The sequence below is a fragment of the Chrysochloris asiatica genome, unplaced genomic scaffold (assembly GCF_000296735.1).
Source record: "Chrysochloris asiatica unplaced genomic scaffold, ChrAsi1.0 scaffold00001, whole genome shotgun sequence".
In the NCBI taxonomy this organism is placed as follows: domain Eukaryota; kingdom Metazoa; phylum Chordata; class Mammalia; order Afrosoricida; family Chrysochloridae; genus Chrysochloris; species Chrysochloris asiatica.
In genome coordinates, this window is record NW_006408519.1 from 61355053 (window position 1) to 61365366 (window position 10314).

A 10314-nucleotide genomic window follows, 5' to 3' on the forward strand; every position below is an offset into this window, starting at 1 on the left:
AGAGCTGGAATTTAATCAGGTCTGGTTCTGAAGTCCTTATCTTTCCAAGAGGCTCTGTTTCTGCCTCATTAAAATAATTTTTTTGTAGAACTATAGCTGTTAAAAGGAGTCTCATCTATCAATGGAGACAGGTTTCCCCTATAAAATGCCCTTATAGCTATTTTAAGAATTTGGGTGTCTAATCTATCCTCCCCCCAATAAACAACTTTACTACTATTCTTTCCTCCTAATAAAGCAATTGTTTGTCACTTGACTCTGGTAAGCTACCAAGCACAGTGTGGCATATGCTGTATTAATTGGCTATAGCATTTTCATTTATAAAAGGATGGCTTTTAACTGGACCAGAAATGAACTCTACTTTTACCTGTGCCGTTCAGTCACCCAGATCCTTAAACTTAACTCTGGTACATAAATATGTACTTAGAACTTGCAGGTGTCTTTTCTGAGCAACTTTAGGATTTAAAATGAAAAGTTCTTTTTGTGCTACATCCCTGCTTTTTCAAGTAAAGTTGGACAATTCTAAGTAGTTTAAAATATGTTAGGGAGAAGCACACATTCATTCTAAAAGATGGTTTCTAGTCATGAATTTTATGACACTGGGTACTTACTTAAATTTGGAGTACACTGGCTATTGAGAATAAAATATTGTGTTGTAGGAGAGGGATGGTTGAGGCCATTATGAAATGGGACTATCATTCTAAACCCTGTAAACGTAAAAGAACACTTTCTTCTGCCTGCTGTTGGTAAAAGCTCTCTGGGAAGATCTTTTACAAAGACCAATTTTTTTTTTTTTTTTTTTTTGTAATTTACCTACCTAGTATAAATGTCCTAAGACATGTATGTAAACTTCCAAAACTGTTTGTCTGTGTATTTAGAAAATACACACGAATCTTTATCAAACCTAAAAATATAAACTTGTGAGCACTAAACCGCTTCTGGCTTTGTGAATTTTATTGACTCTGACATTTAATTCAGATTTCTTTGCATTTGAAATAAGTGTACTAATTCAGAGTAATTAGGGGAGCAACAGCTTTGTAAATTTTAATTACGTGATTTCAGATACCTTTGTACATGTTTACCTTGTATTTTGGATTATAATAATATAAGGGTTTTTTGTATGTTTTATATGAAAGTGTATAAATGATTCAAACTACCTCCTAGTAAGTAAATCCTTGGAGAGCTGCTTTAATAGATAGTAATGGCCTCTAATGTGTATACATTTACCTTTCATTTTTACTTGAGTCTCTGTAGGATTTTGAAAACATGAAAAGTGTTTCCCTTGTAATTTACCCTTAGGCATAATCTTAGGTCAGTGGGCTGAAAAGCAAAGGTAAACCATTGGCTCCATCCTGTATATATACGGTATATTAGTAGATTAATAGATGCTAAGTAAATCTGTCACCTGAAAATTTTAAGTTAGTACTTGGTTAATAGGACAAAGGAATTCTGAGAATTTGGTTGCCTAAAGGTGAGAGTTTTGATTTAATTTGGAGAAGGGGCAAGGAAAGGGAGCAGCTCATAGCAGACAGTGCCTACTAGTGTCTTTAAACATTTAAGAGCTGTCATGTGGCAGAAAAACTCCATACATTGAATATGATTTTAAGATGTTAGAATTAGGACCATTTGGCAACTGACAGTTTTTAAATAACTAAAGATGAAATGTGGTTGCTTCAGAAAAGACTTAATCTTTTACTACAGGATATTTCCAAGACATAGTGAAAGATTATTTGATAAAGATTATATTGTGGTTTGGGTGAAAGTGTAAAGAGCAGATTATTCATTTTTCATCCAGCAGTTTACACAAGAATATTTGTTTCACAGAGTGATTTTTGTTTTTTAAATTTCTTATTTTTATTTTGTTTGCTAAGAACACTAATATATATGTTTTATAGTAATATTGTATAAAAGGTACAAGACATAATTGGAATCTGGAAATCAAGTTCAGCTTTATGAGCAACTTGCTACCTGTTTTGGGGGCTTTTGCCTTTTGTTTTCACTAAATCATTCCACAAACCACTGCTTGGGAACTAGTGTAAAATAGAATTATGGGATCCGTTGTTAAGAAAATTAGAGGTCCTTCAAATCTTAGTGTGTGGCAATATTTGTGTCAAAAGTGTGAAGTAAAGAAGGAAATGAAAAGCAAAGAACCGGAAATTTATTTAATTAAAATTGACAGAAAGTAGGCTTTATAACTGCATGGTACCTTTAAATGCTGTTAATAATACTACCCATTCACTGTCTGTAAGAAATACTGCTACTCTTGCAAGCATGATTAGAAAGATGTTTTGGAATCCTAGTGGAAGATATGCAAAAGACAATCTAACTTCTTGGCATATGTCTTACCAGTTGGTGAGAGAGCAATACATGAAACCATTGCAACATAATCCTAGAATTTTTAGAAATTTGAAAAAGACATAAAGAGAAAATCTAATTAGGAACCCAAAGAGAGGTTAATGCAGCAACTTGGTCAGTCCGTTTTAGTGTCCAGGGCTTCTGTCCTTTGACTTCACCATCTTTCTCTCTGCATGAAACTCTCATTCAGTACATATTTTTCTTAGCAGAATCATGAGAACTAAGATTTTAGAAAGCTTAAGCAATTACAGAGTACACTTAAATACAGTTCCTACCACATTATCAATGCTCAAAAAAATAAGTGAATGACTGAAGACATTGGTAGTTTTCTTGATAGGATTTTGCCTACTAACAACATCTCATAGGGTAGTGGTTTGTGTTGCCTAATACACGGAGACTATGGGACCCTATCCCCCAGTATACACCTATCTGTGACCATAGCTAATGCAGTGAAGAGCTATTACAGTACAGAGATCCCAATGGAAGTAGCTTTTAATTTTTGCAGACACATACTCCATACTTACCACCTCTATAGCACAAAATACTTAGACTGAGTGTGAGCCATTTGTAACAAAACATTTGTTTTAAATTAGTGGACCGATGTAGCCATGCTAACATCTAAATGTCTTTAACATTCAAAGTGTACACAAGGAAGATAAAAAAAACTAGAGCGAGATCCCTGTTGAAATAGTTTACTTTTTGATGTAGAGTAAAGCTGCATCAATAAGGATTTTTAAATCTGTTACAGTTACACAAAGATTTTTATATTTGTGAAGCATCATATAAATCATTGACACGTAAATATTGTCATATGAAAGACCTGATACATGTTCACGTGAAAGATGACACTTAGTACCTTGACCTGTGCCCTTTTCCTGAATCATTCACCTGGATTTTGGTAGCAACTTTGTTTGCTAAGTTGAGATGGTAGCATTTACATAGAGATGTTGGTAATTCTCCCAAGCAAGTTTTGTTCCACCCAAAGCATTAAATAAACCTACTTTAACTTATTCCAAATAATGACAGTGTAGTGAATTACTGGCCCAGGACCACATTGTTGTAGTTAGGTGCCATCGAGTCCAGGACCATAGTCCTCATTCATAGTAAAAAGTCATTTTCTTAACACTAAACAACTAGAGTTTTATATATGCAGTCGTGGTTTTGGCATTCTTATTGGTACTCTTAAATTCCCTATTTGTGGTGCTGTGAGATATGCACTGAAATTCTGGGGTGGCGCTCTAGGGCAACCACAATGCTGGTGGTTCAAACCCACCAGCCACTCCTCGGAAACCTACAGGGCCATTATAAATCAGAACCGACTCAATGGCACATAACAATTTTAGGTTTTATTTCATAGGCCTAACATGTTTTTATTATCCTACATTAGAGTGGAGACAGTTTTCTAGAACCAGAAATCAAACTAAATGCCCTACCTCCTGCCTTCTGAATATAGCTGGATCTTTGGCACCTTAGACTAATTTCTGGTCCTCCTTTACTGTCACTGGTGACTTCACAACCTATATGAACCCATTCCAGTCAACACTCTACCTCTATGGTCAAACATTCAGCAAATAGTGAATACCCATGTCTGAAAATGATTAAGACCTATGATAATAAGATCATATGCTATTCTCGGTGCAAAATTAGGAACTTTATCACAAAGATTCTTCTCAGTAGGATGACAAAAAATGTAAAATGGTAAAGATTTAGAGACTGCATACAGTCATCACTTCTCATTGCCCTCTTCAACATAATCGAAGAATATAATGAAGTCTACCTACTATGGAGGGCCTCAGTGATGGTGATCCAGAAGAATTTTGTCTAATAAAGCAGTTCAGTAAAATTATAAGCACTTTATACCACATATTTCTTTTTATAGAGATGAATACTACATTCTTGTATTCTCACTGTAAGTCCTGTTGAAGATGATCTGGTGGCTTTTGTGCCGCTCAGACTCTTAAAATAGTAGACTTTCAGTCAGTAAATGCTGAATGAGCAAAGTATGTAGTCATAAAATGTAAAACAATTTCAATTTCAGTATGAATCTAAACTAGTGCCAAGAATTAATCCCCTCCCTTATTAAGAGAAAAATAAGCCAAAGTAAGTGGTTAGTCTAATGGATTTAGAAATTTTGTAGCTCTTGTATCATGAGCTATTCTTCAACTGGGTATCTACCCTTAGTACCCAATGAGAAATCTCAAAGACATCAAAAATGACATCATGGTAGAACTCTGATAAAGCCACTAAGAACACTTGAATCCCATTCATTAGGCATCCCATTCGCTCCTCAGCGCAGTGCAATCAAGTTTCTAACTTTTTGATATTTGAAATTGGCCTCATAAATGGATTCTGGTGGTACAGCGATGAAAGCAATGCTCAGTTGTTAACCTAAAGATCAGCAGTTTGAACCCACCAGTAGTATTTCTATGGGAGAAAGTTGTGACAGTGTACTACTCTGCTCTGGGGTCTCCATGAGTGAGAATAGACTCAGTGGCAGTGGGTTGGGTCTGGTTGTTATTAAATGCCACTGAGTCACTTCCAACTCACAGCAGCCCTGTGCAGGGTTTCTGAGGAGTGGCTGGCGGGTTTGAAACGCCGACCTTACAATTACCAATCCAGTACTTACCCTACAGTGCCTCATGGGGACCCTCATAAAGGCCACTAATAACAGTAATTACGTCACTGCAGAATTTGACACTGTTAATGACTAGTGTTTTTCATGTAACTCTTTATTTCACCTGTGAGCATTGATTTCCCTTTAGTTCTTTGCTGGTACTCTTCTTTCAAAGCGTTCTTTCCTTAGATGTTGCCATTCATTTTGAATGGGCCCAATCACTTAAACCCTGGTGACTTTCAACCCTGGCCTCTCTTTAGGGGTTACAAACAACTCATATTGTTGACATCATGCATTGTCATCTGATACACATTTTTTTTTTCTATCACAATTATAATTTGGGCCATAGTTCTTTAGTTTCTGTTAGATGTTTTCAGTGTCTTTAGATTTGCATGGTACTGTATTGAGTCTCACCATTGGCTGATATGCATTGCAAATTCACGTTTAGAAAAAAAATTTTTTTGAAGATAATGCATGCCAGACATTTGAACACATTATTTGATGAGGCATTATTTAGCTGTCTTCATCATGTCACATTATGGAGAATAGAATAACTGAGAATAAATAAAATTTTTTATGAATTTCTTGAAGCCCTCTTGTATGTGTGTCTAGTAACTATCCTAAACTAATAGAATCTTGGAGGTGAACAAACCTTAGAAACAACTACTTAACCTGAGGCACCTCTACACATATTTGTCCAGCATCTGCCTGAACTCATTCCATAAATACTAACCTACTCAATACCTCATAGTAAGTGATCGTATTAACTTGGGGTCTGACCTAATCTTTGCTAAACTGAGTAGAGTTGAAATCTGCCTCATAACTTACATGAGTTGATCCTTATTCCATCTTCTAATGCCACACAGATTCAGTCTGATCCTTCCACATAAATGTCTAAAGGTGGAGGGTCAGAGAAAAAGAGGAAGACTCCCAATGAGATGGATTGGCCAACTGGCAGCATTGATGGACTCAAGCATGGTGATAGTAGTGAGGTTGGCTAGGATCGGGCAGTGTTTTGTTCTGCTGTGCATAAGGTCGCTATGGGTTGGTACCGACTTGAAGGCAACTAACAACTACTAGAAATTGGAAGGTTGGAGACTTATGTTTGAGAAGCACTTTAAACCCTTTAAAATCTTGCCGTCCTAGAAAACTGTATTTCATTCCTATCAGAAAACCCATGCTGTTCATCCTTCCAGTTTGTTTCACTCTTTTTTTAAGGTGAAGAATTCAATATTAAATATGAAAAGCTGATGTCCAAAAAGATTTTAAAGTATGCAGAATGATGTCTTCTAAACTAGATTATTGAGTTTCTGGCACTGCAATAATACCGTGGATTATATGAGCGTAATTCATTGCTGGAGATGATTAGTGACAGAGAAACAAGTTTCACCTTTATACCAAAATTAAGTTTGCAGCTTGATCTCAACATGTAAGTGTTGCTTTTTGTTAAAGTGCCATCGAGTTGGTTCCAACCCATAGCGACCCTGTATAGGGTTTCTGAGGAGTGGCTGGTGAGTTTGAACTGCCGACCTTGCAGTTCAAATGGCTTTGCAGTCTGGTACATTAACCCACAGTGCCACACCAGAACTCCTAAATGTTGCATAGACCCAGGTTTTTAAGACTTTTGATAATTTAACGTTTTACATTCAACTTCTTTTGGAAAATGTAATACAGGAATGGTAAATTAATTTTTTTCTTCAGTTGCATTTTAGATCATTCTAAAATAAATGCAAAATATTTTCATTCTTGAAACACTTTGGTCATTCTATGTCAGCAGCAGGGATAGATTTATAAGTATGGCTGCTTTGTTACTTGTATATTATTTTGAAAACATAGTACATGAATGTCATGAAGATGGGAGAATGGAAATATTTTCCTCATTAGTAGCCAATGTAAGTCCAAGATATTATTCACTTCTTTAGCATAATATTTCTTTCTAAGTTTTAACTTTAAAAATATTAGTCAGGAAATCTACTGATAGGCCCCAAACAAATTGTGTAAGGATTATTGCATGCTGTTTGAAAATTACCACCATAGCTTTCATCTTTTTCAGAACAAAGTCCAAGAATATGAGAGAAATGAGAATCCGAGCACATTTTGCTTGTGTAAGTGATGGATTTTTGCTTTATTTATTTATGTATTGCCATTTTCAGCAATGTATGGATATGAGAGTGTAAGAGGGGATTTCTTCTACTCCTTAAACAGCTATATTCACATCATGCCAATTTGTTATGTTTATGTCTCTTTGTAGTTATCACTGGAACTCTAATCTCAAATGGCCTTTCTTGGAAGCTATGTTTGCAAGCAGTAAAGGAATAAATATGCATGAGCTAGTTTGCCATTATAAAAGTCCTATTTTGCATATATGCTAGAAGTGATTTCAAAAATCAGTTAAGAGTTTTCCTGGTTCATCATACTCCCATTAATGTCCTGCTTTCAGCAGCACCTTTTTCCTTTTAATCTGATCTTGAGTAACATAATTCATTGCTGGGGATGATTAATGAGAGAGAAATGCAAAGGCAGTCTGGTTTTTTGTGTGTCCTAAACAACAACAAAAGCTTATCAATTTTGCTTTTTTAGCCACATCTGCACACAGAAAACAAAGCTTAATTGTGTCATTAAAGAAAAATCTTAAGTAATCGAAACTAAAGATTAATGTACTATGTAATTGAGTCCCATTATAATAATGTGTACGTATGTTTAAAGTATTTTCATTGTGAGGTTAATAATTAGAACATCATATACACTTAAAGCTTTTATATTTCTGTTTCAGAGTTGGAAGCTTTCCAAGGCTTCTAAGAGGTAATAGTTATCACTTATTTATGAGGTTCTCTCATTTGTGGACATTGGATAGGGAACATCTGAAAGTCTCAGGAGGTACAACATGTTAAAAAGAAGATTCCTCAAGCAAAAGTTTCCATGATTTTGTTTATGTGATTTAGAAAGGTTTCAGGATAAACTTTGGAGTTTCATATGAACTGGCTTTATTTGTTGTGCAAGTAAATTTGGGGAGTAATTAAGCAATTTTTCCTATGAATGTGTCTACAATTTGGTCACTGTTTTTAATATATGTTATTGTTAATTGCCATCGAGTCAGTTCCAATTTTTCATTGTAAAGCTGTTTTATGAATTTAAACCCCTAACTATCATCTCTTCACCAAGTTCTAATTGGGAAGTTTTGTTTCTGTACTTTTACAATTGTAGTTTGTTGTTATGCTAGTCCCGACAATTTGGTATATTAGGTCACTCTTTTTAATATATGTTATTGTTAATTGCCATCGAGTCAATTCCAATTCATAGCAATCCATTAAAGGGTTTCTGAGGAGCAGCTGGTAGATTTGAACTGCCGGTCTTGTAGTTCAAACTGACTTGGTGATCCAGTGCATTATCCTACTGCTCCACGCCAGGACTACATTGTTACTGTTATTATATAGATAATATGTAATTAGCTTTATTAGAAATGCTTTATCTTTAGTAAGCAGTAATTTAAATAAATGTATATGCAGTTGTATTCTACAGAAAAAGCTAATCAAATGCAAGATATTGCCATTTTAAAATCCACCAGAAAGAGAAAGTATACTTTAATAGGACAATTACTGGAAATTATTTATTTTCTTTATGATAATTTAACCAATTAATTATTATGTGAATTTTTAAATTGAGTGTATTTAGATGTTTTATTTTCCCTTCTGTGTTTGGGTTTGAGAGGTATTCCACACATTCTCCACCTTCATCGGTTACCACTTCTGCTTCTTTATTTCTCTTATTCATCTGATCTTGGGATAAATCTTGGGAGTTATTTTGTTGGTCTGATTTTTTTGTGAGGTTTTTTTTTTTCTGAACTAACCATGTTTTAGATATAAAAACAAAGCTAATGATCCGTTTTATCCTTAAACTTGCCCAGAGTGAATTTAATCTTATTTTGCTTGCTCCTAATAATTTTTTTTTGATAGACTTTAGAGCAGTTCTGCGTTTACAAACAAAATTGCACAGCAGTATAGAGTACTTATCCCCCCCTGATTTCTTGCATGCAGTTTCTTCTGTTTTTAACATCTTGTATTAGAGCAGCAAATTTGCTACAATTGATGAATCTGTAATCCTTCTGATTTAAACATTTGTATTCTAACGACAGCCATGTGAATTTACCACTTGGTTTTGAATGCCTTACTTTTAGGAACAATTTCTTCCTGGTGCATTTTTCTCTGCCTTAAATTAGGCTATTTTGCCTGGACTCTGATCTTTCTTATTTACGCCTAACAGGTGAACAAATTTAGAGCAAACCTCAAAAGATGAACATTGTTGTCACTTCTTCAGGGATTTTCAAACTGTGCTCTCTCAAGTCTTAGGAGTTCTTTGAGGGTGCCTCCCTGGGTGTGGGGTTAGGTGGAGCCTGGGCCTAGAGCCAAACCTCAGCTACAACAGCTTCCTTTTTATCTGTTATCCTTCCAAGGGCCAGTGCTTTAAAAAAAATAAAAGAAAAATTTAACTGCTGACTTCATTTTAAAATATTCATGAATGATATTAATAATAGTTTTTGTTTAATAGAGTAGTATCATGTGCCAGACGCTACTTTGAATATTTTGACATGAATCCATTAATCCTTTAAAAAACACAAGAAAACTAACCCTATAAAGTTAGTACTTTAACATCCTTATTTTACAAATGAAGAAAGTGAAGTTTAAGGAGATAAACTAACGTGCCAACGAGGGTCACTTGTCTGTCACCAAGTGACAGACTTTGGATTGAAATCTGGTGGTAGTGCTTCTGTGCCACCAAGTGGGTTCTGACTCATAGCAGCCCCTAGAGGCTTTCCATGGATATCTGGGGTGGCTCTGTAGGATAAGCACTGGACTGCAAACCCCGGCCAGTGGTTCAAACCCAGCAGGTGCTCCTTGGCAACCCTGTACAGGGTCACTATGAGTCGGAACCGATTCAATAGTACTTCACAAGAACACAGGCTGTATAACTTTACAGGAGCAGAAAGCCTCATCTGTCTCCCTTGAAGCGAGTGGTGTGCTCAAATTGCTGACCTTGAGGTTATCAACCCAGCTCGCAATCCAGAGTTCCTTAGGCTTAAATCTGAGTGCCAATTAATGTCCTAGTTTAAAACAGGAATGGTACCTTATACTCCCACACATGAGGATACCCACGATGACTGGCAAAATGGTATTTCTCACAAATCACTGATACAGCCTTTCTGTCTTTCTCAACCAGGTGCTATGGACAGGGTTTCTAATCTGTTGGTGTTGGTACTGAAAACGAAACCTGTTAATTCCTCTAAAGTGAGATATTTGTTACTCCATACTCCTGATTAGGAACTCTTCCCTTAACTCCCAAAAGCACTGCCA